Genomic DNA, 24,578 nt, shown 5'->3' with positions numbered 1-24,578 from the left:
TTGTTTTGGGCCAAATTATGGTGGAAAAACATTTCTACGTACCACTACAATTCGGTATTTGGAAGGTACACCCAAACACCCCTTTCGAATACCTTCCATTTAATACATCTGAAAAAGCCATTTTGCGTTTGCAAATGGCCTGATTCTTCAGACCAGCCTTCTTGCAACTGCAATGATAGTTCGTACATCTTGCACTTAGGCAGAGCTTTTAAGGAGAAATTAAATAGTTCCTACGTTGCACAAAAATGAAGTGCTTCAAACAAACACATACTTTGCATGCACAGAGAAGAGGTGGAATATATGTAAGACTGAAGACACAGGTGAAATGAGAAATAGATTGACTGCTTCTCTGCCAAGTTTTATACGCCATTTCTTCAGTGCAATACAAGAAAGCACCAAACAGTATAACAAAGTTGTCAATTGGTTTCATAGTCCATTCCCTTTGTTTAGTGCTGTGAAAGGAAGAGCCGAATTCCAAAATTGATCAATGATGTTTCAGAAATTTCCCAAAGGGAATAACAAGCCGACTGTTAAAAACTACATTCACTCACAGGTTTTGAGCAGGAAACACTGAAATGCTATTAAAGTGCAATATCCAAGGGAACACTGACTCTGTCAAAGATGATCCAAATAGAATTGATGAAAAGTCCCAATTACAAACAACAGAATCAAAATAGGGTGAGAGGACACCCGGATTTGAACCAGGGACCTCTTGATCTGCAGTCAAATGCTCTACCACTGAGCTATACCCCCAGCTTTGCAGTAAAATCAGAATGACAAAATATCAGTACATCATGAAAGAGTGTTAGATCATACTAAGTTGTGCCAGAAAGTACAACCTTGAAACTGTGGAACAGGAGAAGTAGTCCTTAATATTATTTATTAAAGGAAAACTGGATCATTTAAAAAACAGATGTATTTGTTTCATTGTTATTTTATTTGAATAGGCAGTGGTTAATAGGACCAATGCCTCTACATACAATGATTGTTTTGAAACATTCTTAAAGGGGAAGAGGTTTTTACGGGACACCTTATCATTTGAGGATTGGTTACCACAATCACGGAGATGATGATGAAGTATGATAGTTTTGGGCCAAATTAAGGTGGAAAAACATTTCTACGTACCACTACAATTCGGTATTTGGAAGGTACACCCAAACACCCCTTTCGAATACCTTCCATTTAATACATCAGAAAAAGCCATTTTGCGTTTGCAAATGGCCTGATTCTTTAGACCAGCCTTCTTGCAACTGCAATGATAGTTCGTACATCTTGCACGTAGGCAGAGCTTTTAAGGAGAAATTAAATAGTTCCTACGTTGCACAAAAATGAAGTGCTTCAAACAAACACATACTTTGCATGCATAGAGAAGAGGTGGAATATATGTAAGACTGAAGACACAGGTGAAATGAGAAATAGATTGACTGCTTCGCTGCCAAGTTTTTTTACGCCATTTCTTCAGCGCAATACAAAAAGCACCAAACAGTATGACGAAGTTGTCAATTGGTTTCATAGTCCATTCCCTTTGTTTAGTGCTGTGAAAGGAAGAGCCAAATTCCAAAATTGATCAATGATGTTTCAGAAATTTCCCAAAGGGAATACCAAGCCGAGTGTTAAAAACTGCATTTACTCACAGGCTTTGAGCAGGAAACACGGAAATGCTATGAAAGTGCAATATCCATGGGAACACTGACTCTGTCAAAGATGATCCAAATGGAATTGATGTTATGTCCCAATTACAAACAACAGAATCAAAATAAGGTGAGGGGACACCCGGATTTGAACCAGGGACCTCTTGATCTGCAGTCAAATGCTCTACCACTGAGCTATATCCCCAGCTTTTCAGTACATTCAGAATGACAAAATATCAGTACATCATGAAAGAGTGTGAGGATCATACTAAGTTGTGCCAGAAAGTACAACCTTGAAACTGTGGAACAGGAGAAGTAGTCCTTAATATTATTTATTAAAGGAAAACTGGATCATTTAAAAAACAGATTTATTTGTTTCATTGTTATTTTATTTGAATAGGCAGTGGTACATAGGACCAATGCCTCTACATACAATGAATGTTTTGAAACATTCTTAAAGGGGAAGAGGTTTTTACAGGACACCTTATCATTTGAGGATTGGTTAACACAATCACTGAGATGGTGATGAAGTATGATTGTTTTGGGCCAAATTATGGTGGAAAAACATATCTACGTACCAGTACAATTCGGTATTTGGAAGGCACACCCAAACACCCCTTTCGAATACCTTCCATTTAATACATCAGAAAAAGCCATTTTGCGTTTGCAAATGGCCTGATTCTTCAGACCAGCCTTCTTGCAACTGCAATGATAGTTCGTACATCTTGCACGTAGGCAGAGCTTTTAAGGAGAAATTAAATAGTTCCTATGTTGCACAAAAATGAAGTGCTTCAAACAAACACATACTTCGCATGCACAGAGAAGAGGTGGAATATATGTAAGACTGAAGACACAGGTGAAATGAGAAATAGTTGACTGCTTCGCTGCCAAGTTTTATACGCCATTTCTTCAGTGCAATACAAGAAAGCACCAAACAGTATAACAAAGTTGTCAATTGGTTTCATAGTCCATTCCCTTTGTTTAGTGCTGTGAAAGGAAGAGCCGAATTCCAAAATTCATCAATGATGTTTCAGAAATTTCCCAAAGGGAATAACAAGCTGAGTGTTAAAAACTGCATTTACTCACAGGTTTTGAGCAGGAAACACTGACATGCTATTAAAGTGCAATATCCAAGGGAATACTGACTCTGTTAAAGATGATCCAAATGGAATTGTTGAAAAGTCCCAATTACAAACAACAGAATCAAAGTAGGGCGAGGGGACACCCGGATTTGAACCAGGGACCTCTTGATCTGTAGTCAAATGCTCTACCACCGAGCTATATCCCCAGCTTTTCAGTAAAATCAGAATGACAAATTATCAGTACATCATGAAAGAGTGTGAGGATCATACTAAGTTGTGCCAGAAAGTACAACCTTGAAACTGTGGAACAGGAGAAGTAGTCCTTAATATTATTTATTAAAGGAAAACTGGATCATTTAAAAAACAGATTTATTTGTTTCATTGTTATTTTATTTGAATAGGCAGTGGTACATAGGACCAATGCCTCTACATACAATGAATGTTTTGAAACATTCTTAAAGGGGAAGAGGTTTTTACAGGACACCTTATCATTTGAGGATTGGTTACCACAATCACTGAGATGGTGATGAAGTATGATTGTTTTGGGCCAAATTATGGTGGAAAAACATTTCTACGTACCACTACAATTCGGTATTTGGAAGGTACACCCAAACACCCCTTTTGAATACCTTCCATTTAATACATCAGAAAAAGCCATTTTGCATTTGCAAATAGCCTGATTCTTCAGACCAGCCTTCTTGCAACTGCAATGATAGTTCGTACATCTTGCACGTAGGCAGAGCTTTTAAGGAGAAATTAAATAGTTCCTACGTTGCACAAAAATGAAGTGCTTCAAACAAACATATACTTTGCATGCACAGAGAAGAGGTGGAATATATGTAAGACTGAAGACACAGGTGAAATGAGAAATAGATTGACTGCTTCGCTGCCAAGTTTTATACGCCATTTCTTCAGTGCAATACAAGAAAGCACCAAACAGTATAACAAAGTTGTCAATTGGTTTCATAGTCCATTCCCTTTGTTTAGTGCTGTGAAAGGAAGAGCCGAATTCCAAAATTGATCAATGATGTTTCAGAAATTTCCCAAAGGGAATACCAAGCTGAGTGTTAAAAACTGCATTTACTCACAGGTTTTGAGCAGGAAACACTGAAATGCTATTAAAGTGCAATATCCAAGGGAACACTGACTCTGTCAAAGATGATCCAAATGGAATTGATGGAAAGTCCCAATTACAATCAACAGAATCAAAATAGGGTGAGGGGACACCAGGATTTGAACCAGGGACCTCTTGATTTGCAGTCAAATGCTCTACCACTGAGCTATATCCCCAGCTTTACAGTACAATCAGAATGACAAAATATCAGTACATCATGAAAGAGTGAGAGGATCATACTAAGTTGTTCCGGAAAGTACAACCGTGAAACTGTGGAACAGGAGAAGTAGTCCTTAATATTATTCATTAAAGGAAAACTGGATCATTTAAAAAACAGACTTATTTGTTTCATTGTTATTTTATTTGAATAGGCAGTGGTACATAGGACCAATGCCTCTACATACAATGATTATTTTGAAACATTCTTAAAGGGGAAGAGGTTTTTACGGGACACCTTATTATTTGAGGATTGGTTACCACAATCACTGAGATGGTGATGAAGTATGATTGTTTTGGGCCAAATTATGGTGGAAAAACATTTCTACGTACCACTACAATTTGGTATTTGGAAGGTACACCCAAACACCCCTTTCGAATACCTTCTATTTAATACATAAGAAAATGCCATTTTGCGTTTGCAAATGGCCTGATTCTTCAGACCAGCCTTCTTGCAACTATAATGATAGTTCGTACATCTTGCACGTAGGCAGAGCTTTTAAGGAGAAATTAAATAGTTCCTACGTTGCACAAAAATGAAGTGCTTCAAACAAACACATACTTTGCATGCACAGAGAAGAGGTGGAATATATGTAAGACTGAAGACACAGGTGAAATGAGAAATAGATTGACTGCTTCTCTGCCAAGTTTTATACGCCATTTCTTCAGTGCAATACAAGAAAGCACCAAACAGTATAACAAAGTTGTCAATTGGTTTCATAGTCCATTCCCTTTGTTTAGTGCTGTGAAAGGAAGAGCCGAATTCCAAAATTGATCAATGATGTTTCAGAAATTTCCCAAAGGGAATAACAAGCCGACTGTTAAAAACTACATTCACTCACAGGTTTTGAGCAGGAAACACTGAAATGCTATTAAAGTGCAATATCCAAGGGAACACTGACTCTGTCAAAGATGATCCAAATAGAATTGATGAAAAGTCCCAATTACAAACAACAGAATCAAAATAGGGTGAGAGGACACCCGGATTTGAACCAGGGACCTCTTGATCTGCAGTCAAATGCTCTACCACTGAGCTATACCCCCAGCTTTGCAGTAAAATCAGAATGACAAAATATCAGTACATCATGAAAGAGTGTTAGATCATACTAAGTTGTGCCAGAAAGTACAACCTTGAAACTGTGGAACAGGAGAAGTAGTCCTTAATATTATTTATTAAAGGAAAACTGGATCATTTAAAAAACAGATGTATTTGTTTCATTGTTATTTTATTTGAATAGGCAGTGGTTAATAGGACCAATGCCTCTACATACAATGATTGTTTTGAAACATTCTTAAAGGGGAAGAGGTTTTTACGGGACACCTTATCATTTGAGGATTGGTTACCACAATCACGGAGATGATGATGAAGTATGATAGTTTTGGGCCAAATTAAGGTGGAAAAACATTTCTACGTACCACTACAATTCGGTATTTGGAAGGTACACCCAAACACCCCTTTCGAATACCTTCCATTTAATACATCAGAAAAAGCCATTTTGCGTTTGCAAATGGCCTGATTCTTTAGACCAGCCTTCTTGCAACTGCAATGATAGTTCGTACATCTTGCACGTAGGCAGAGCTTTTAAGGAGAAATTAAATAGTTCCTACGTTGCACAAAAATGAAGTGCTTCAAACAAACACATACTTTGCATGCATAGAGAAGAGGTGGAATATATGTAAGACTGAAGACACAGGTGAAATGAGAAATAGATTGACTGCTTCGCTGCCAAGTTTTTTTACGCCATTTCTTCAGCGCAATACAAAAAGCACCAAACAGTATGACGAAGTTGTCAATTGGTTTCATAGTCCATTCCCTTTGTTTAGTGCTGTGAAAGGAAGAGCCAAATTCCAAAATTGATCAATGATGTTTCAGAAATTTCCCAAAGGGAATACCAAGCCGAGTGTTAAAAACTGCATTTACTCACAGGCTTTGAGCAGGAAACACGGAAATGCTATGAAAGTGCAATATCCATGGGAACACTGACTCTGTCAAAGATGATCCAAATGGAATTGATGTTATGTCCCAATTACAAACAACAGAATCAAAATAAGGTGAGGGGACACCCGGATTTGAACCAGGGACCTCTTGATCTGCAGTCAAATGCTCTACCACTGAGCTATATCCCCAGCTTTTCAGTACATTCAGAATGACAAAATATCAGTACATCATGAAAGAGTGTGAGGATCATACTAAGTTGTGCCAGAAAGTACAACCTTGAAACTGTGGAACAGGAGAAGTAGTCCTTAATATTATTTATTAAAGGAAAACTGGATCATTTAAAAAACAGATTTATTTGTTTCATTGTTATTTTATTTGAATAGGCAGTGGTACATAGGACCAATGCCTCTACATACAATGAATGTTTTGAAACATTCTTAAAGGGGAAGAGGTTTTTACAGGACACCTTATCATTTGAGGATTGGTTAACACAATCACTGAGATGGTGATGAAGTATGATTGTTTTGGGCCAAATTATGGTGGAAAAACATATCTACGTACCAGTACAATTCGGTATTTGGAAGGCACACCCAAACACCCCTTTCGAATACCTTCCATTTAATACATCAGAAAAAGCCATTTTGCGTTTGCAAATGGCCTGATTCTTCAGACCAGCCTTCTTGCAACTGCAATGATAGTTCGTACATCTTGCACGTAGGCAGAGCTTTTAAGGAGAAATTAAATAGTTCCTATGTTGCACAAAAATGAAGTGCTTCAAACAAACACATACTTCGCATGCACAGAGAAGAGGTGGAATATATGTAAGACTGAAGACACAGGTGAAATGAGAAATAGTTGACTGCTTCGCTGCCAAGTTTTATACGCCATTTCTTCAGTGCAATACAAGAAAGCACCAAACAGTATAACAAAGTTGTCAATTGGTTTCATAGTCCATTCCCTTTGTTTAGTGCTGTGAAAGGAAGAGCCGAATTCCAAAATTCATCAATGATGTTTCAGAAATTTCCCAAAGGGAATAACAAGCTGAGTGTTAAAAACTGCATTTACTCACAGGTTTTGAGCAGGAAACACTGACATGCTATTAAAGTGCAATATCCAAGGGAATACTGACTCTGTTAAAGATGATCCAAATGGAATTGTTGAAAAGTCCCAATTACAAACAACAGAATCAAAGTAGGGCGAGGGGACACCCGGATTTGAACCAGGGACCTCTTGATCTGTAGTCAAATGCTCTACCACCGAGCTATATCCCCAGCTTTTCAGTAAAATCAGAATGACAAATTATCAGTACATCATGAAAGAGTGTGAGGATCATACTAAGTTGTGCCAGAAAGTACAACCTTGAAACTGTGGAACAGGAGAAGTAGTCCTTAATATTATTTATTAAAGGAAAACTGGATCATTTAAAAAACAGATTTATTTGTTTCATTGTTATTTTATTTGAATAGGCAGTGGTACATAGGACCAATGCCTCTACATACAATGAATGTTTTGAAACATTCTTAAAGGGGAAGAGGTTTTTACAGGACACCTTATCATTTGAGGATTGGTTACCACAATCACTGAGATGGTGATGAAGTATGATTGTTTTGGGCCAAATTATGGTGGAAAAACATTTCTACGTACCACTACAATTCGGTATTTGGAAGGTACACCCAAACACCCCTTTTGAATACCTTCCATTTAATACATCAGAAAAAGCCATTTTGCATTTGCAAATAGCCTGATTCTTCAGACCAGCCTTCTTGCAACTGATATGATAGTTCGTACATCTTGCACGTAGGCAGAGCTTTTAAGGAGAAATTAAATAGTTCCTACGTTGCACAAAAATGAAGTGCTTCAAACAAACATATACTTTGCATGCACAGAGAAGAGGTGGAATATATGTAAGACTGAAGACACAGGTGAAATGAGAAATAGATTGACTGCTTCGCTGCCAAGTTTTATACGCCATTTCTTCAGTGCAATACAAGAAAGCACCAAACAGTATAACAAAGTTGTCAATTGGTTTCATAGTCCATTCCCTTTGTTTAGTGCTGTGAAAGGAAGAGCCGAATTCCAAAATTGATCAATGATGTTTCAGAAATTTCCCAAAGGGAATACCAAGCTGAGTGTTAAAAACTGCATTTACTCACAGGTTTTGAGCAGGAAACACTGAAATGCTATTAAAGTGCAATATCCAAGGGAACACTGACTCTGTCAAAGATGATCCAAATGGAATTGATGGAAAGTCCCAATTACAATCAACAGAATCAAAATAGGGTGAGGGGACACCAGGATTTGAACCAGGGACCTCTTGATTTGCAGTCAAATGCTCTACCACTGAGCTATATCCCCAGCTTTACAGTACAATCAGAATGACAAAATATCAGTACATCATGAAAGAGTGAGAGGATCATACTAAGTTGTTCCGGAAAGTACAACCGTGAAACTGTGGAACAGGAGAAGTAGTCCTTAATATTATTCATTAAAGGAAAACTGGATCATTTAAAAAACAGACTTATTTGTTTCATTGTTATTTTATTTGAATAGGCAGTGGTACATAGGACCAATGCCTCTACATACAATGATTATTTTGAAACATTCTTAAAGGGGAAGAGGTTTTTACGGGACACCTTATTATTTGAGGATTGGTTACCACAATCACTGAGATGGTGATGAAGTATGATTGTTTTGGGCCAAATTATGGTGGAAAAACATTTCTACGTACCACTACAATTTGGTATTTGGAAGGTACACCCAAACACCCCTTTCGAATACCTTCTATTTAATACATAAGAAAAAGCCATTTTGCGTTTGCAAATGGCCTGATTCTTCAGACCAGCCTTCTTGCAACTATAATGATAGTTCGTACATCTTGCACGTAGGCAGAGCTTTTAAGGAGAAATTAAATAGTTCCTACGTTGCACAAAAATGAAGTGCTTCAAACAAACACATACTTTGCATGCACAGAGAAGAGGTGGAATATATGTAAGACTGAAGACACAGGTGAAATGAGAAATAGATTGACTGCTTCTCTGCCAAGTTTTATACGCCATTTCTTCAGTGCAATACAAGAAAGCACCAAACAGTATAACAAAGTTGTCAATTGGTTTCATAGTCCATTCCCTTTGTTTAGTGCTGTGAAAGGAAGAGCCGAATTCCAAAATTGATCAATGATGTTTCAGAAATTTCCCAAAGGGAATAACAAGCCGACTGTTAAAAACTACATTCACTCACAGGTTTTGAGCAGGAAACACTGAAATGCTATTAAAGTGCAATATCCAAGGGAACACTGACTCTGTCAAAGATGATCCAAATAGAATTGATGAAAAGTCCCAATTACAAACAACAGAATCAAAATAGGGTGAGAGGACACCCGGATTTGAACCAGGGACCTCTTGATCTGCAGTCAAATGCTCTACCACTGAGCTATACCCCCAGCTTTGCAGTAAAATCAGAATGACAAAATATCAGTACATCATGAAAGAGTGTTAGATCATACTAAGTTGTGCCAGAAAGTACAACCTTGAAACTGTGGAACAGGAGAAGTAGTCCTTAATATTATTTATTAAAGGAAAACTGGATCATTTAAAAAACAGATGTATTTGTTTCATTGTTATTTTATTTGAATAGGCAGTGGTTAATAGGACCAATGCCTCTACATACAATGATTGTTTTGAAACATTCTTAAAGGGGAAGAGGTTTTTACGGGACACCTTATCATTTGAGGATTGGTTACCACAATCACGGAGATGATGATGAAGTATGATAGTTTTGGGCCAAATTAAGGTGGAAAAACATTTCTACGTACCACTACAATTCGGTATTTGGAAGGTACACCCAAACACCCCTTTCGAATACCTTCCATTTAATACATCAGAAAAAGCCATTTTGCGTTTGCAAATGGCCTGATTCTTTAGACCAGCCTTCTTGCAACTGCAATGATAGTTCGTACATCTTGCACGTAGGCAGAGCTTTTAAGGAGAAATTAAATAGTTCCTACGTTGCACAAAAATGAAGTGCTTCAAACAAACACATACTTTGCATGCATAGAGAAGAGGTGGAATATATGTAAGACTGAAGACACAGGTGAAATGAGAAATAGATTGACTGCTTCGCTGCCAAGTTTTTTTACGCCATTTCTTCAGCGCAATACAAAAAGCACCAAACAGTATGACGAAGTTGTCAATTGGTTTCATAGTCCATTCCCTTTGTTTAGTGCTGTGAAAGGAAGAGCCAAATTCCAAAATTGATCAATGATGTTTCAGAAATTTCCCAAAGGGAATACCAAGCCGAGTGTTAAAAACTGCATTTACTCACAGGCTTTGAGCAGGAAACACGGAAATGCTATGAAAGTGCAATATCCATGGGAACACTGACTCTGTCAAAGATGATCCAAATGGAATTGATGTTATGTCCCAATTACAAACAACAGAATCAAAATAAGGTGAGGGGACACCCGGATTTGAACCAGGGACCTCTTGATCTGCAGTCAAATGCTCTACCACTGAGCTATATCCCCAGCTTTTCAGTACATTCAGAATGACAAAATATCAGTACATCATGAAAGAGTGTGAGGATCATACTAAGTTGTGCCAGAAAGTACAACCTTGAAACTGTGGAACAGGAGAAGTAGTCCTTAATATTATTTATTAAAGGAAAACTGGATCATTTAAAAAACAGATTTATTTGTTTCATTGTTATTTTATTTGAATAGGCAGTGGTACATAGGACCAATGCCTCTACATACAATGAATGTTTTGAAACATTCTTAAAGGGGAAGAGGTTTTTACAGGACACCTTATCATTTGAGGATTGGTTAACACAATCACTGAGATGGTGATGAAGTATGATTGTTTTGGGCCAAATTATGGTGGAAAAACATATCTACGTACCAGTACAATTCGGTATTTGGAAGGCACACCCAAACACCCCTTTCGAATACCTTCCATTTAATACATCAGAAAAAGCCATTTTGCGTTTGCAAATGGCCTGATTCTTCAGACCAGCCTTCTTGCAACTGCAATGATAGTTCGTACATCTTGCACGTAGGCAGAGCTTTTAAGGAGAAATTAAATAGTTCCTATGTTGCACAAAAATGAAGTGCTTCAAACAAACACATACTTCGCATGCACAGAGAAGAGGTGGAATATATGTAAGACTGAAGACACAGGTGAAATGAGAAATAGTTGACTGCTTCGCTGCCAAGTTTTATACGCCATTTCTTCGGTGCAATACAAGAAAGCACCAAACAGTATAACAAAGTTGTCAATTGGTTTCATAGTCCATTCCCTTTGTTTAGTGCTGTGAAAGGAAGAGCCGAATTCCAAAATTCATCAATGATGTTTCAGAAATTTCCCAAAGGGAATAACAAGCTGAGTGTTAAAAACTGCATTTACTCACAGGTTTTGAGCAGGAAACACTGACATGCTATTAAAGTGCAATATCCAAGGGAATACTGACTCTGTTAAAGATGATCCAAATGGAATTGTTGAAAAGTCCCAATTACAAACAACAGAATCAAAGTAGGGCGAGGGGACACCCGGATTTGAACCAGGGACCTCTTGATCTGTAGTCAAATGCTCTACCACCGAGCTATACCCCCAGCTTTTCAGTAAAATCAGAATGACAAATTATCAGTACATCATGAAAGAGTGTGAGGATCATACTAAGTTGTGCCAGAAAGTACAACCTTGAAACTGTGGAACAGGAGAAGTAGTCCTTAATATTATTTATTAAAGGAAAACTGGATCATTTAAAAAACAGATTTATTTGTTTCATTGTTATTTTATTTGAATAGGCAGTGGTACATAGGACCAATGCCTCTACATACAATGAATGTTTTGAAACATTCTTAAAGGGGAAGAGGTTTTTACAGGACACCTTATCATTTGAGGATTGGTTACCACAATCACTGAGATGGTGATGAAGTATGATTGTTTTGGGCCAAATTATGGTGGAAAAACATTTCTACGTACCACTACAATTCGGTATTTGGAAGGTACACCCAAACACCCCTTTTGAATACCTTCCATTTAATACATCAGAAAAAGCCATTTTGCATTTGCAAATAGCCTGATTCTTCAGACCAGCCTTCTTGCAACTGCAATGATAGTTCGTACATCTTGCACGTAGGCAGAGCTTTTAAGGAGAAATTAAATAGTTCCTACGTTGCACAAAAATGAAGTGCTTCAAACAAACATATACTTTGCATGCACAGAGAAGAGGTGGAATATATGTAAGACTGAAGACACAGGTGAAATGAGAAATAGATTGACTGCTTCGCTGCCAAGTTTTATACGCCATTTCTTCAGTGCAATACAAGAAAGCACCAAACAGTATAACAAAGTTGTCAATTGGTTTCATAGTCCATTCCCTTTGTTTAGTGCTGTGAAAGGAAGAGCCGAATTCCAAAATTGATCAATGATGTTTCAGAAATTTCCCAAAGGGAATACCAAGCTGAGTGTTAAAAACTGCATTTACTCACAGGTTTTGAGCAGGAAACACTGAAATGCTATTAAAGTGCAATATCCAAGGGAACACTGACTCTGTCAAAGATGATCCAAATGGAATTGATGGAAAGTCCCAATTACAATCAACAGAATCAAAATAGGGTGAGGGGACACCAGGATTTGAACCAGGGACCTCTTGATTTGCAGTCAAATGCTCTACCACTGAGCTATATCCCCAGCTTTACAGTACAATCAGAATGACAAAATATCAGTACATCATGAAAGAGTGAGAGGATCATACTAAGTTGTTCCGGAAAGTACAACCGTGAAACTGTGGAACAGGAGAAGTAGTCCTTAATATTATTCATTAAAGGAAAACTGGATCATTTAAAAAACAGACTTATTTGTTTCATTGTTATTTTATTTGAATAGGCAGTGGTACATAGGACCAATGCCTCTACATACAATGATTATTTTGAAACATTCTTAAAGGGGAAGAGGTTTTTACGGGACACCTTATTATTTGAGGATTGGTTACCACAATCACTGAGATGGTGATGAAGTATGATTGTTTTGGGCCAAATTATGGTGGAAAAACATTTCTACGTACCACTACAATTTGGTATTTGGAAGGTACACCCAAACACCCCTTTCGAATACCTTCTATTTAATACATAAGAAAAAGCCATTTTGCGTTTGCAAATGGCCTGATTCTTCAGACCAGCCTTCTTGCAACTATAATGATAGTTCGTACATCTTGCACGTAGGCAGAGCTTTTAAGGAGAAATTAAATAGTTCCTACGTTGCACAAAAATGAAGTGCTTCAAACAAACACATACTTTGCATGCACAGAGAAGAGGTGGAATATATGTAAGACTGAAGACACAGGTGAAATGAGAAATAGATTGACTGCTTCGCTGCCAAGTTTTATACGCCATTTCTTCAGTGCAATACAAGAAAGCACCAAACAGTATAACAAAGTTGTCAATTGGTTTCATAGTCCATTCCCTTTGTTTAGTGCTGTGAAAGGAAGAGCCGAATTCCAAAATTGATCAATGATGTTTCAGAAATTTCCCAAAGGGAATACCAAGCCGAGTGTTAAAAACTGCATTTACTCACAGGTTTTGAGCAGGAAACACTGAAATGCTATTAAAGTGCAATATCCAAGGGAACACTGACTCTGTCAAAGATGATCCAAATGGAATTGATGAAAAGTCCCAATTACAAACAACAGAATCAAAATAGGGTGAGGGGACACCCGGATTTGAACCAAGGACCTCTTGATCTGCAGTCAAATGCTCTACCACTGAGCTATATCCCCAGCTTTACAGTAAAATCAGAATGACAAAATATCAGTACATCATGAAAGAGTGTGAGGATCATACTAAGTTGTGCCAGAAAGTACAACCTTGAAACTGTGGAACAGGAGAAGTAGTCCTTAATATTATTTATTAAAGGAAAACTGGATCATTTAAAAAACAGATATTTGTTTCATTGTTATTTTATTGGAATAGGCAGTCGTACATTGGACCAATGCCTCTACATACAATGATTGTTTTGAAACATTCTTAAAGGGGAAGAGGTTTTTACGGGACACCTTATTATTTGAGGATTGGTTACCACAATCACTGAGATGGTGATGAAGTATGATTGTTTTGGGCCAAATTATGGTGGAAAAACATTTCTACGTACCACTACAATTCGGTATTTGGAAGGTACACCCAAACACCCCTTTCGAATACCTTCTATTTAATACATAAGAAAAAGCCATTTTGCGTTTGCAAATGGCCTGATTCTTCAGACCAGCCTTCTTGCAACTATAATGATAGTTCGTACATCTTGCACGTAGGCAGAGCTTTTAAGGAGAAATTAAATAGTTCCTACGTTGCACAAAAATGAAGTGCTTCAAACAAACACATACTTTGCATGCACAGAGAAGAGGTGGAATATATGTAAGACTGAAGACACAGGTGAAATGAGAAATAGATTGACTGCTTCGCTGCCAAGTTTTATACGCCATTTCTTCAGTGCAATACAAGAAAGCACCAAACAGTATAACAAAGTTGTCAATTGGTTTCATAGTCCATTCCCTTTGTTTAGTGCTGTGAAAGGAAGAGCCGAATTCCAAAATTGATCAATGATGTTTCAGAAATTTCCCAAAGGGAATACCAAGCCGAGTGTTAAAAACTGCATTTACTCACAGGTTTTGAGCAGGAAACACTGAAATGCTATTAAAGTGCAATATCCAAGGGAACACTGACTCTGTCAAAGATGATCCAAATGGAATTGATGAAAAGTCCCAATTACAAACAACAGAATCAAAATAGGGTGAGAGGACACCCGGATTTGAACCAAGGACCTCTTGATCTGCAGTCAAATGCTCTACCACTGAGCTATATCCCCAGCTTTACAGTAAAATCAGAATGACAAAATATCAGTACATCATGAAAGAGTGAGAGGATCATACTAAGTTGTTCCGGAAAGTACAACCTTGAAACTGTGGAACAGGAGAAGTAGTCCTTAATATTATTCATTAAAGGAAAACTGGATCATTTAAAAAACAGATATTTGTTTCATTGTTATTTTATTTGAATAGGCAGTGGTACATAGGACCAATGCCTCTACATACAATGATTGTTTTGAAACATTATTAAAGGGGAAGAGGTTTTTACGGGACACCGTATCATTTGAGGATTGGTTACCACAATCACTGAGATGGTGATGAAGTATGATTGTTTTGGGCTAAATTATGGTGGAAAAACATTTCTACATACCACTACAATTCGGTATTTGGAAGGTACACCCAAACACCCCTTTCGAATACCTTCTATTTAATACATCAGAAAAAGCCATTTTGCGTTTGCAAATGGCCTGATTCTTCAGACCAGCCTTCTTGCAACTGCAAGGATAGTTCGTACATCTTGCACGTAGGCAGAGCTTTTAAGGAGAAATTAAATAGTACCTACGTTGCACAAAAATGAAGTGCTTCAAACAAACACATTCTTTGCATGCTTAGAGAAGAGGTGGAATATATGTAAGACTGAAGACACAGGTGAAATGAGAAATAGTTGACTGCTTCGCTGCCAAGTTTTATACGCCATTTCTTCAGTGCAATACAAGAAAGCACCAAACAGTATAACAAAGTTGTCAATTGGTTTCATAGTCCATTCCCTTTGTTTAGTGCTGTGAAAGGAAGAGCCGAATTCCAAAATTGATCAATGATGTTTCAGAAATTTCCCAAATGGAATACCAAGCCGAGTGTTAAAAACTGCATTTACTCACAGGTTTTGAGCAGGAAACACTGAAATGCTATTAAAGTGCAATATCCAAGGGAACACTGACTCTGTCAAAGATGATCCAAATGGAATTGATGAAAAGTCCCAATTACAAACAACAGAATCAAAATAGGGTGAGGGGACACACGGATTTGAACCAGGGACCTCTTGATCTGCAGTCAAATGCTCTACCACTGAGCTATATCCCCAGATTTTCAGTAAAATCAGAATGTCAAAATATCAGTACATCATGAAAGAGTGTGAGGATCATACTAAGTTGTGCCGGAAAGTACAACCTTGAAACTGTGGAACAGGAGAAGTAGTCCTTAATATTAGTTATTAAAGGAAAACTGGATCATTTAAAAAACAGATTTATTTGTTTCATTGTTATTTTATTTGAATAGGCAGTGGTACATAGGACCAATGCCTCTACATACAATGATTGTTTTGAAACATTCTTAAAGGGGAAGAAGTTTTTATGGGACACCTTATCATTTGAGGATTGGTTACTACAATCACTGAGATGGTGATGAAGTATGACTGTTTTGGGCCAAATTATAGTGGAAAAACATTTCTACGTACCACTACAATTCGGTATTTGGAAGGTACACCCAAACACCCCTTTCGAATACCTTCTATTTAATACATCAGAAAAAGCCATTTTGCGTTTGCAAATGGCCTGATTCTTCAGACCAGAGTTCTTGCAACTACAATGATAGGTCGTACATCTTGCACGTAGGCAGAGCTTATAAGGAGAAATTAAATAGTTCATACGTTGCACAAAAATAAAGTGCTTCAAACAAACACATACTTTGCATGCACAGAAAAGAGGTGGAATATATGTAAGACTGAAGACACAGGTGAAATGAGAAGTAGTTTACCACTTCGCTGCCAAGTTTTATACGCCAGTTCTTCAGTGCAATACAAGAAAGCACCAAACAGTATAACAAAGTTGTCAATTGGTTTCATAGTGCATTCCCTTTGTTTAGTGCTGTGAAAGGAAGAGCAGAATTCCAAAATTGATCAATGATGTTTCAGAAATTTCCCAAAGCGAATAACAAGCCGAGTGTTAAAAACTGCATTTACTCACAGGTTTTGAGCAGGAAACACTGAAATGCTATTAAAGTGCAATATCCAAGGGAACGCTGACTCTGTCAAAGATGATCCAAATGGAATTGATGAAAAGTCCCAATTACAAACAACAGAATCAAAATAGGGTGAGGGGACACCCGGATTTGAACCAAGGACCTCTTGATCTGCAGTCAAATGCTCTACCACTGAGCTATATACCCAGCTTTACAGTAAAATCAGAAGTGCTTCAAACAAACACATACTTTGCATGCACAGAGAAGAGGAGGAATATATGTAAGACTGAAGACACAGGTGAAATGAGAAATAGATTGACTGCTTCGCTGCCAAGTTTTATACGCCATTTCTTCAGTGCAATACAAGAAAGCACCAAACAGTATAACAAAGTTGTCAATTGGTTTCATAGTCCATTCCCTTTGTTTAGTGCTGTGAAAGGAAGAGCCGAATTCCAAAATTGATCAATGATGTTTCAGAAATTTCCCAAAGGGAATAACAAGCCGAGTGTTAAAAACTGTATTTACTCACAGGTTTTGAGCAGGAAACACTGAAATGCTATTAAAGTGCAATATCCAAGGGAACACTGACTCTGTCAAAGATGATCCAAATGGAATTGATGAAAAGTCCCAATTACAAACAACAGAATCAAAATATGGTGGAGGGGACACCCGGATTTGGACGAGGGCCCTCTTGATCTGCAGTCAAATGCTCTACCACTGAGCTATATCCCCAGCTTTTCAGTAAAATCAGAATGACAAAATATCAGTACATCATGAAAGAGTGTGAGGTTCATACTAAGTTGTGCCAGAAAGTACAACCTTGAAACTGTGGAACAGGAGAAGTAGTCATTAATATTGTTTATTAAAGGAAAACTGCATCATTTAAAAAACAGATTTATTTGTTTCATTGTTATTTTATTTGAATAGGCAGTGGTGCATAGGACCAATGCCTCTACATACAATGATTGTTTTTAAACATTCTTAAAGGGGAAGAGGTTTTTACGGGACACCTTATCATTTGAGGATTGGTTATCACAATCACGGAGATGGTGATGAAGTATGATTGTTTTGGGCCAAATTATGGTGGAAAAACATTTCTACGTACCACTACAATTCGGTATTTGGAAGGTACCCCCAAACACCCCTTTCGAATACCTTCCATTTAATACATCAGAAAAAGCCATTTTGCATTTGCAAATGGCCCGATTCTTCGGACCAGCCTTCTTGCAACTGCAATGATAGTTTGTACATCTTGCACGTAGGCAGAGCTTTTAAGGAGAAATTAAATAGTTCCTACGTTGCACAAAAATGAAGTGCTTCAAACAAACACATACTTTGCATGCACAGAGAAGAGGTGGCATATATGTAAGACTGAAGACACAGGTGAAATGAGAAATAGATTGACTGCTTCGCTGCCAAGTTTTATACGCCATTTCTTCAGTGCAATACAAGAAAGCACCAAACAGTATAACAAAGTTGTCAATTGGTTTCATAGTCCATTCCCTTTGTTTAGTGCTGTTAAAGGAAGAGCCGAATTCCAAAATTGATCAATGATGTTCCAGAAATTTCCCAAAGGGAATAACAAGCCGAGTGTTAAAAACTGTATTTACTCACAGGTTTTGAGCAGGAAACACTGAAATGCTATTAAAGTGCAATATCCAAGGGAACACTGACTCTGTCAAAGATGATCCAAATGGAATTGATGAAAAGTCCCAATTACAAACAACAGAATCAAAATATGCTGGAGGGGACACCCGGAGTTGGACCAGGGACCTCTTGTTCTGCAGTCAAATGCTCTACCACTGAGCTATATCCCCAGCTTTTCAGTAAAATCAGAATGACAAAATATCAGTACATCATGAAAGAGTGTGAGGATCATACTAAGTTGTGCCAGAAAGTACAACCTTGAAACTGTGGAACAGGAGAAGTAGTCATTAATATTATTTATTAAAGGAAAACTGGATCATTTAAAAAACAGATTTATTTGTTTCATTGTTATTTTATTTGAATAGGCAGTGGTGCATAGGACCAATGCCTCTACATACAATGATTGTTTTTAAACATTCTTAAAGGGGAAGAGGTTTTTACGGGACACCTTATCATTTGAGGATTGGTTACCACAATCACGGAGATGGTGATGAAGTATGATTGTTTTGGGCCAAATTATGGTGGAAAAACATTTCTACGTACCACTACAATTCGGTATTTGGAAGATACACCCAAACACCCCTTTCGAATACCTTCCATTTAATACATCAGAAAAAGCCATTTTGCATTTGCAAATGGCCTGATTCTTCAGACCAGCCTTCTTTCAACTGCAATGATAGTTCGTACATCTTGCACGTAGGCAGAGCTTTTAAGGAAAAATTAAATAGTTCCTACGTTGCACAAAAATGAAGTGCTTCAAACAAACACATACTTTGCATGCACCGAGAAGAGGTGGAATATATGTAAGACTGAAGACACAGGTGAAATGAGAAATAGATTGACTGCTTCGCTGCCAAGTTTTATACGCCATTTCTTCAGTGCAATACAAGAAAGCACCAAACAGTATAACAAAGTTGTCAATTGGTTTCAAAGTCCATTCCCTTTGTTTAGTGCTGTGAAAGGAAGAGCCGAATTCCAAAATTGATCAATGATGTTTCAGAAATTTCCCTAAGGAAATACCAAGCCGAGTGTTAAAAACTGCATTTACTCACAGGTTTTGAGAAGCAAACACTGTAATGCCATTAAAGTGCAATATCCAAGGGAACACTGACTCTGTCAAAGATGATCCAAATGGAATTGATGGAAAGTCCCAATTACAATCAACAAAATCAAAATAGGGTGAGTGGACACCAGGATTTGAACCAGTGACCTCTTGATCTGCAGTCAAATTCTCTACCACTGAGCTATATCTCCAGCTTAACAGTACAATCAGAATGACAAAATATCAGTACATCATGAAAAAGTGAGAGGATCATACTAAGTTGTTCCGGAAAGTACAACCTTGAAACTGTGGAACAGGAGAAGTAGTCCTTAATATTATTCATTAAAGGAAAACTGGATCATTTAAAAAACAGACTTATGTGTTTCATTGTTATTTTATTTGAATAGGCAGTGGTACATAGGACCAATGCCTCTACATACAATGATTATTTTGAAACATTCTTAAAGGGGAAGAGGTTTTTACGGGACACCTTATTATTTGAGGATTGGTTACCACAATCACTGAGATGGTGATGAAGTATGATTGTTTTGGGCCAAATTATGGTGGAAAAACATTTCTACAAACCACTACAATTCGGTATTTGGAAGGTACACCCAAACACCCCTTTCGAATACCTTCCATTTAATACATCAGAAAAAGCCATTTTGCGTTTGCAAATGGCCTGATTCTTCAGACCAGCCTTCTTGCAACTGCAATGATAGTTCGTACATCTTGCACGTAGGCAGAGCTTTTAAGGAGAAATTAAATAGTTCCTATGTTGCACAAAAATGAAGTGCTTCAAACAAACACATACTTCGCATGCACAGAGAAGAGGTGGAATATATGTAAGACTGAAGACACAGGTGAAATGAGAAATAGTTGACTGCTTCGCTGCCAAGTTTTATACGCCATTTCTTCAGTGCAATACAAGAAAGCACCAAACAGTATAACAAAGTTGTCAATTGGTTTCATAGTCCATTCCCTTTGTTTAGTGCTGTGAAAGGAAGAGCCGAATTCCAAAATTCATCAATGATGTTTCAGAAATTTCCCAAAGGGAATAACAAGCTGAGTGTTAAAAACTGCATTTACTCACAGGTTTTGAGCAGGAAACACTGACATGCTATTAAAGTGCAATATCCAAGGGAATACTGACTCTGTTAAAGATGATCCAAATGGAATTGTTGAAAAGTCCCAATTACAAACAACAGAATCAAAGTAGGGCGAGGGGACACCCGGATTTGAACAAGGGACCTCTTGATCTGTAGTCAAATGCTCTACCACCGAGCTATATCCCCAGCTTTTCAGTAAAATCAGAATGACAAATTATCAGTACATCAGGAAAGAGTGTGAGGATCATACTAAGTTGTGCCAGAAAGTATAACCTTGATACTGTGGAACAGGAGAAGTAGTCCTTAATATTATTTATTAAAGGAAAACTGGATCATTTAAAAAACAGATTTATTTGTTTCATTGTTATTTTATTTGAATAGGCAGTGGTACATAGGACCAATGCCTCTACATACAATGAATGTTTTGAAACATTCTTAAAGGGGAAGAGGTTTTTACAGGACACCTTATCATTTGAGGATTGGTTACCACAATCACTGAGATGGTGATGAAGTATGATTGTTTTGGGCCAAATTATGGTGGAAAAACATTTCTACGTACCACTACAATTCGTTATTTGGAAGGTACACCCAAACACCCCTTTTGAATACCTTCCATTTAATACATCAGAAAAAGCCATTTTGCATTTGCAAATAGCCTGATTCTTCAGACCAGCCTTCTTGCAACTGCAATGATAGTTCGTACATCTTGCACGTGGGCAGAGCTTTTATTGAGAAATTAAATAGTTCCTACGTTGCACAAAAATGAAGTGCTTCAAACAAACATATACTTTGCATGCACAGAGAAGAGGTGGAATATATGTAAGACTGAAGACACAGGTGAAATGAGAAATAGATTGACTGCTTCGCTGCCAAGTTTTATACGCCATTTCTTCAGTGCAATACAAGAAAGCACCAAACAGTATAACAAAGTTGTCAATTGGTTTCATAGTCCATTCCCTTTGTTTAGTGCTGTGAAAGGAAGAGCCGAATTCCAAAATTGATCAATGATGTTTCAGAAATTTCCCAAAGGGAATACCAAGCTGAGTGTTAAAAACTGCATTTACTCACAGGTTTTGAGCAGGAAACACTGAAATGCTATTAAAGTGCAATATCCAAGGGAACACTGACTCTGTAAAAGATGATCCAAATGGAATTGATGGAAAGTCCCAATTACAATCAACAGAATCAAAATAGGGTGAGGGGACACCAGGAACCTCTTGATTTGCAGTCAAATGCTCTACCACTGAGCTATATCCCCAGCTTTACAGTACAATCAGAATGACAAAATATCAGTACATCATGAAAGAGTGAGAGGATCATACTAAGTTGTTCCGGAAAGTACAACCGTGAAACTGTGGAACAGGAGAAGTAGTCCTTAATATTATTCATTAAAGGAAAACTGGATCATTTAAAAAACAGACTTATTTGTTTCATTGTTATTTTATTTGAATAGGCAGTGGTACATAGGACCAATGCCTCTACATACAATGATTATTTTGAAACATTCTTAAAGGGGAAGAGGTTTTTACGGGACACCTTATTATTTGAGGATTGGTTACCACAATCACTGAGATGGTGATGAAGTATGATTGTTTTGGGCCAAATTATGGTGGAAAAACATTTCTACGTACCACTACAATTCGATATTTGGAAGGTACACCCAAACACCCCTTTCGAATACCTTCTATTTAATACATAAGAAAAAGCCATTTTGCGTTTGCAAATGGCCTGATTCTTCAGACCAGCCTTCTTGCAACTATAATGATAGTTCGTACATCTTGCACGTAGGCAGAGCTTTTAAGGAGAAATTAAATAGTTCCTACGTTGCACAAAAATGAAGTGCTTCAAACAAACACATACTTTGCATGCACAGAGAAGAGGTGGAATATATGTAAGACTGAAGACACAGGTGAAATGAGAAATAGATTGACTGCTTCGCTGCCAAGTTTTATACGCCATTTCTTCAGTGCAATACAAGAAAGCACCAAACAGTATAACAAAGTTGTCAATTGGTTTCATAGTCCATTCCCTTTGTTTAGTGCTGTGAAAGGAAGAGCCGAATTCCAAAATTGATCAATGATGTTTCAGAAATTTCCCAAAGGGAATACCAAGCCGAGTGTTAAAAACTGCATTTACTCACAGGTTTTGAGCAGGAAACACTGAAATGCTATTAAAGTGCAATATCCAAGGGAACACTGACTCTGTCAAAGATGATCCAAATGGAATTGATGAAAAGTCCCAATTACAAACAACAGAATCAAAATAGGGTGAGGGGACACCCGGATTTGAACCAAGGACCTCTTGATCTGCAGTTAAATGCTCTACCACTGAGCTATATCCCCAGCTTTACAGTAAAATCAGAATGACAAAATATCAGTACATCATGAAAGAGTGTGAGGATCATACTAAGTTGTGCCAGAAAGTACAACCTTGAAACTGTGGAACAGGAGAAGTAGTCCTTAATATTATTTATTAAAGGAAAACTGGATCATTTAAAAAACAGATATTTGTTTCATTGTTATTTTATTTGAATAGGCAGTCGTACATTGGACCAATGCCTCTACATACAATGATTGTTTTGAAACATTCTTAAAGGGGAAGAGGTTTTTACGGGACACCTTATTATTTGAGGATTGGTTACCACAATCACTGAGATGGTGATGAAGTATGATTGTTTTGGGCCAAATTATGGTGGAAAAACATTTCTACGTACCACTACAATTCGGTATTTGGAAGGTACACCCAAACACCCCTTTCGAATACCTTCTATTTAATACATAAGAAAAAGCCATTTTGCGTTTGCAAATGGCCTGATTCTTCAGACCAGCCTTCTTGCAACTATAATGATAGTTCGTACATCTTGCACGTAGGCAGAGCTTTTAAGGAGAAATTAAATAGTTCCTACGTTGCACAAAAATGAAGTGCTTCAAACAAACACATACTTTGCATGCACAGAGAAGAGGTGGAATATATGTAAGACTGAAGACACAGGTGAAATGAGAAATAGATTGACTGCTTCGCTGCCAAGTTTTATACGCCATTTCTTCAGTGCAATACAAGAAAGCACCAAACAGTATAACAAAGTTGTCAATTGGTTTCATAGTCCATTCCCTTTGTTTAGTGCTGTGAAAGGAAGAGCCGAATTCCAAAATTGATCAATGATGTTTCAGAAATTTCCCAAAGGGAATACCAAGCCGAGTGTTAAAAACTGCATTTACTCACAGGTTTTGAGCAGGAAACACTGAAATGCTATTAAAGTGCAATATCCAAGGGAACACTGACTCTGTCAAAGATGATCCAAATGGAATTGATGAAAAGTCCCAATTACAAACAACAGAATCAAAATAGGGTGAGGGGACACCCGGATTTGAACCAAGGACCTCTTGATCTGCAGTCAAATGCTCTACCACTGAGCTATATCCCCAGCTTTACAGTAAAATCAGAATGACAAAATATCAGTACATCATGAAAGAGTGAGAGGATCATACTAAGTTGTTCCGGAAAGTACAACCTTGAAACTGTGGAACAGGAGAAGTAGTCCTTAATATTATTCATTAAAGGAAAACTGAATCATTTAAAAAACAGATATTTGTTTCATTGTTATTTTATTTGAATAGGCAGTGGTACATAGGACCAATGCCTCTACATACAATGATTGTTTTGAAACATTATTAAAGGGGAAGAGGTTTTTACGGGACACCTTATCATTTGAGGATTGGTTACCACAATCACTGAGATGGTGATGAAGTATGATTGTTTTGGGCTAAATTATGGTGGAAAAACATTTCTACATACCACTACAATTCGGTATTTGGAAGGTACACCCAAACACCCCTTTCGAATACCTTCTATTTAATACATCAGAAAAAGCCATTTTGCGTTTGCAAATGGCCTGATTCTTCAGACCAGCCTTCTTGCAACTGCAAGGATAGTTCGTACATCTTGCACGTAGGCAGAGCTTTTAAGGAGAAATTAAATAGTACCTA

At 37.5% G+C, this 24,578-nt stretch overlaps 16 non-coding genes across 16 annotated transcripts; all 16 read right to left on the bottom strand.

Moving 5' to 3' along the window:
• Window positions 1-681: 681 nt before the first annotated feature.
• Window positions 682-753, bottom strand: TRNAC-GCA (transfer RNA cysteine (anticodon GCA)). The gene has a single exon. It is a non-coding gene; the product is annotated as a tRNA-Cys (tRNA).
• Window positions 754-1,764: 1,011 nt separating this feature from the next.
• On the bottom strand, window positions 1,765-1,836 carry TRNAC-GCA (transfer RNA cysteine (anticodon GCA)). The gene has a single exon. It is a non-coding gene; the product is annotated as a tRNA-Cys (tRNA).
• Window positions 1,837-2,847: 1,011 nt separating this feature from the next.
• TRNAC-ACA (transfer RNA cysteine (anticodon ACA)) lies at window positions 2,848-2,919 on the bottom strand. Its single transcript has one exon. It is a non-coding gene; the product is annotated as a tRNA-Cys (tRNA).
• Window positions 2,920-3,931: 1,012 nt separating this feature from the next.
• TRNAC-GCA (transfer RNA cysteine (anticodon GCA)) lies at window positions 3,932-4,003 on the bottom strand. Its single transcript has one exon. It is a non-coding gene; the product is annotated as a tRNA-Cys (tRNA).
• A 1,012-nt stretch (window positions 4,004-5,015) lies between these two features.
• On the bottom strand, window positions 5,016-5,087 carry TRNAC-GCA (transfer RNA cysteine (anticodon GCA)). Its single transcript has one exon. It is a non-coding gene; the product is annotated as a tRNA-Cys (tRNA).
• Window positions 5,088-6,098: 1,011 nt separating this feature from the next.
• On the bottom strand, window positions 6,099-6,170 carry TRNAC-GCA (transfer RNA cysteine (anticodon GCA)). The gene has a single exon. It is a non-coding gene; the product is annotated as a tRNA-Cys (tRNA).
• Window positions 6,171-7,181: 1,011 nt separating this feature from the next.
• On the bottom strand, window positions 7,182-7,253 carry TRNAC-ACA (transfer RNA cysteine (anticodon ACA)). Its single transcript has one exon. It is a non-coding gene; the product is annotated as a tRNA-Cys (tRNA).
• Window positions 7,254-8,265: 1,012 nt separating this feature from the next.
• Window positions 8,266-8,337, bottom strand: TRNAC-GCA (transfer RNA cysteine (anticodon GCA)). Its single transcript has one exon. It is a non-coding gene; the product is annotated as a tRNA-Cys (tRNA).
• A 1,012-nt stretch (window positions 8,338-9,349) lies between these two features.
• On the bottom strand, window positions 9,350-9,421 carry TRNAC-GCA (transfer RNA cysteine (anticodon GCA)). The gene has a single exon. It is a non-coding gene; the product is annotated as a tRNA-Cys (tRNA).
• A 1,011-nt stretch (window positions 9,422-10,432) lies between these two features.
• Window positions 10,433-10,504, bottom strand: TRNAC-GCA (transfer RNA cysteine (anticodon GCA)). The gene has a single exon. It is a non-coding gene; the product is annotated as a tRNA-Cys (tRNA).
• A 1,011-nt stretch (window positions 10,505-11,515) lies between these two features.
• TRNAC-ACA (transfer RNA cysteine (anticodon ACA)) lies at window positions 11,516-11,587 on the bottom strand. Its single transcript has one exon. It is a non-coding gene; the product is annotated as a tRNA-Cys (tRNA).
• Window positions 11,588-12,599: 1,012 nt separating this feature from the next.
• Window positions 12,600-12,671, bottom strand: TRNAC-GCA (transfer RNA cysteine (anticodon GCA)). The gene has a single exon. It is a non-coding gene; the product is annotated as a tRNA-Cys (tRNA).
• A 1,012-nt stretch (window positions 12,672-13,683) lies between these two features.
• On the bottom strand, window positions 13,684-13,755 carry TRNAC-GCA (transfer RNA cysteine (anticodon GCA)). Its single transcript has one exon. It is a non-coding gene; the product is annotated as a tRNA-Cys (tRNA).
• A 1,010-nt stretch (window positions 13,756-14,765) lies between these two features.
• Window positions 14,766-14,837, bottom strand: TRNAC-GCA (transfer RNA cysteine (anticodon GCA)). The gene has a single exon. It is a non-coding gene; the product is annotated as a tRNA-Cys (tRNA).
• A 5,869-nt stretch (window positions 14,838-20,706) lies between these two features.
• Window positions 20,707-20,778, bottom strand: TRNAC-ACA (transfer RNA cysteine (anticodon ACA)). Its single transcript has one exon. It is a non-coding gene; the product is annotated as a tRNA-Cys (tRNA).
• A 3,166-nt stretch (window positions 20,779-23,944) lies between these two features.
• Window positions 23,945-24,016, bottom strand: TRNAC-GCA (transfer RNA cysteine (anticodon GCA)). The gene has a single exon. It is a non-coding gene; the product is annotated as a tRNA-Cys (tRNA).
• Window positions 24,017-24,578: the final 562 nt, after the last annotated feature.

The sequence above is a fragment of the Lissotriton helveticus genome, chromosome 1_2, assembly GCF_964261635.1.
Source record: "Lissotriton helveticus chromosome 1_2, aLisHel1.1, whole genome shotgun sequence".
NCBI classification, from domain to species: domain Eukaryota; kingdom Metazoa; phylum Chordata; class Amphibia; order Caudata; family Salamandridae; genus Lissotriton; species Lissotriton helveticus.
The sequence above is the reverse complement of the archived record's forward strand: the minus strand, read 5'-3'. Positions and strand labels throughout refer to the sequence as shown.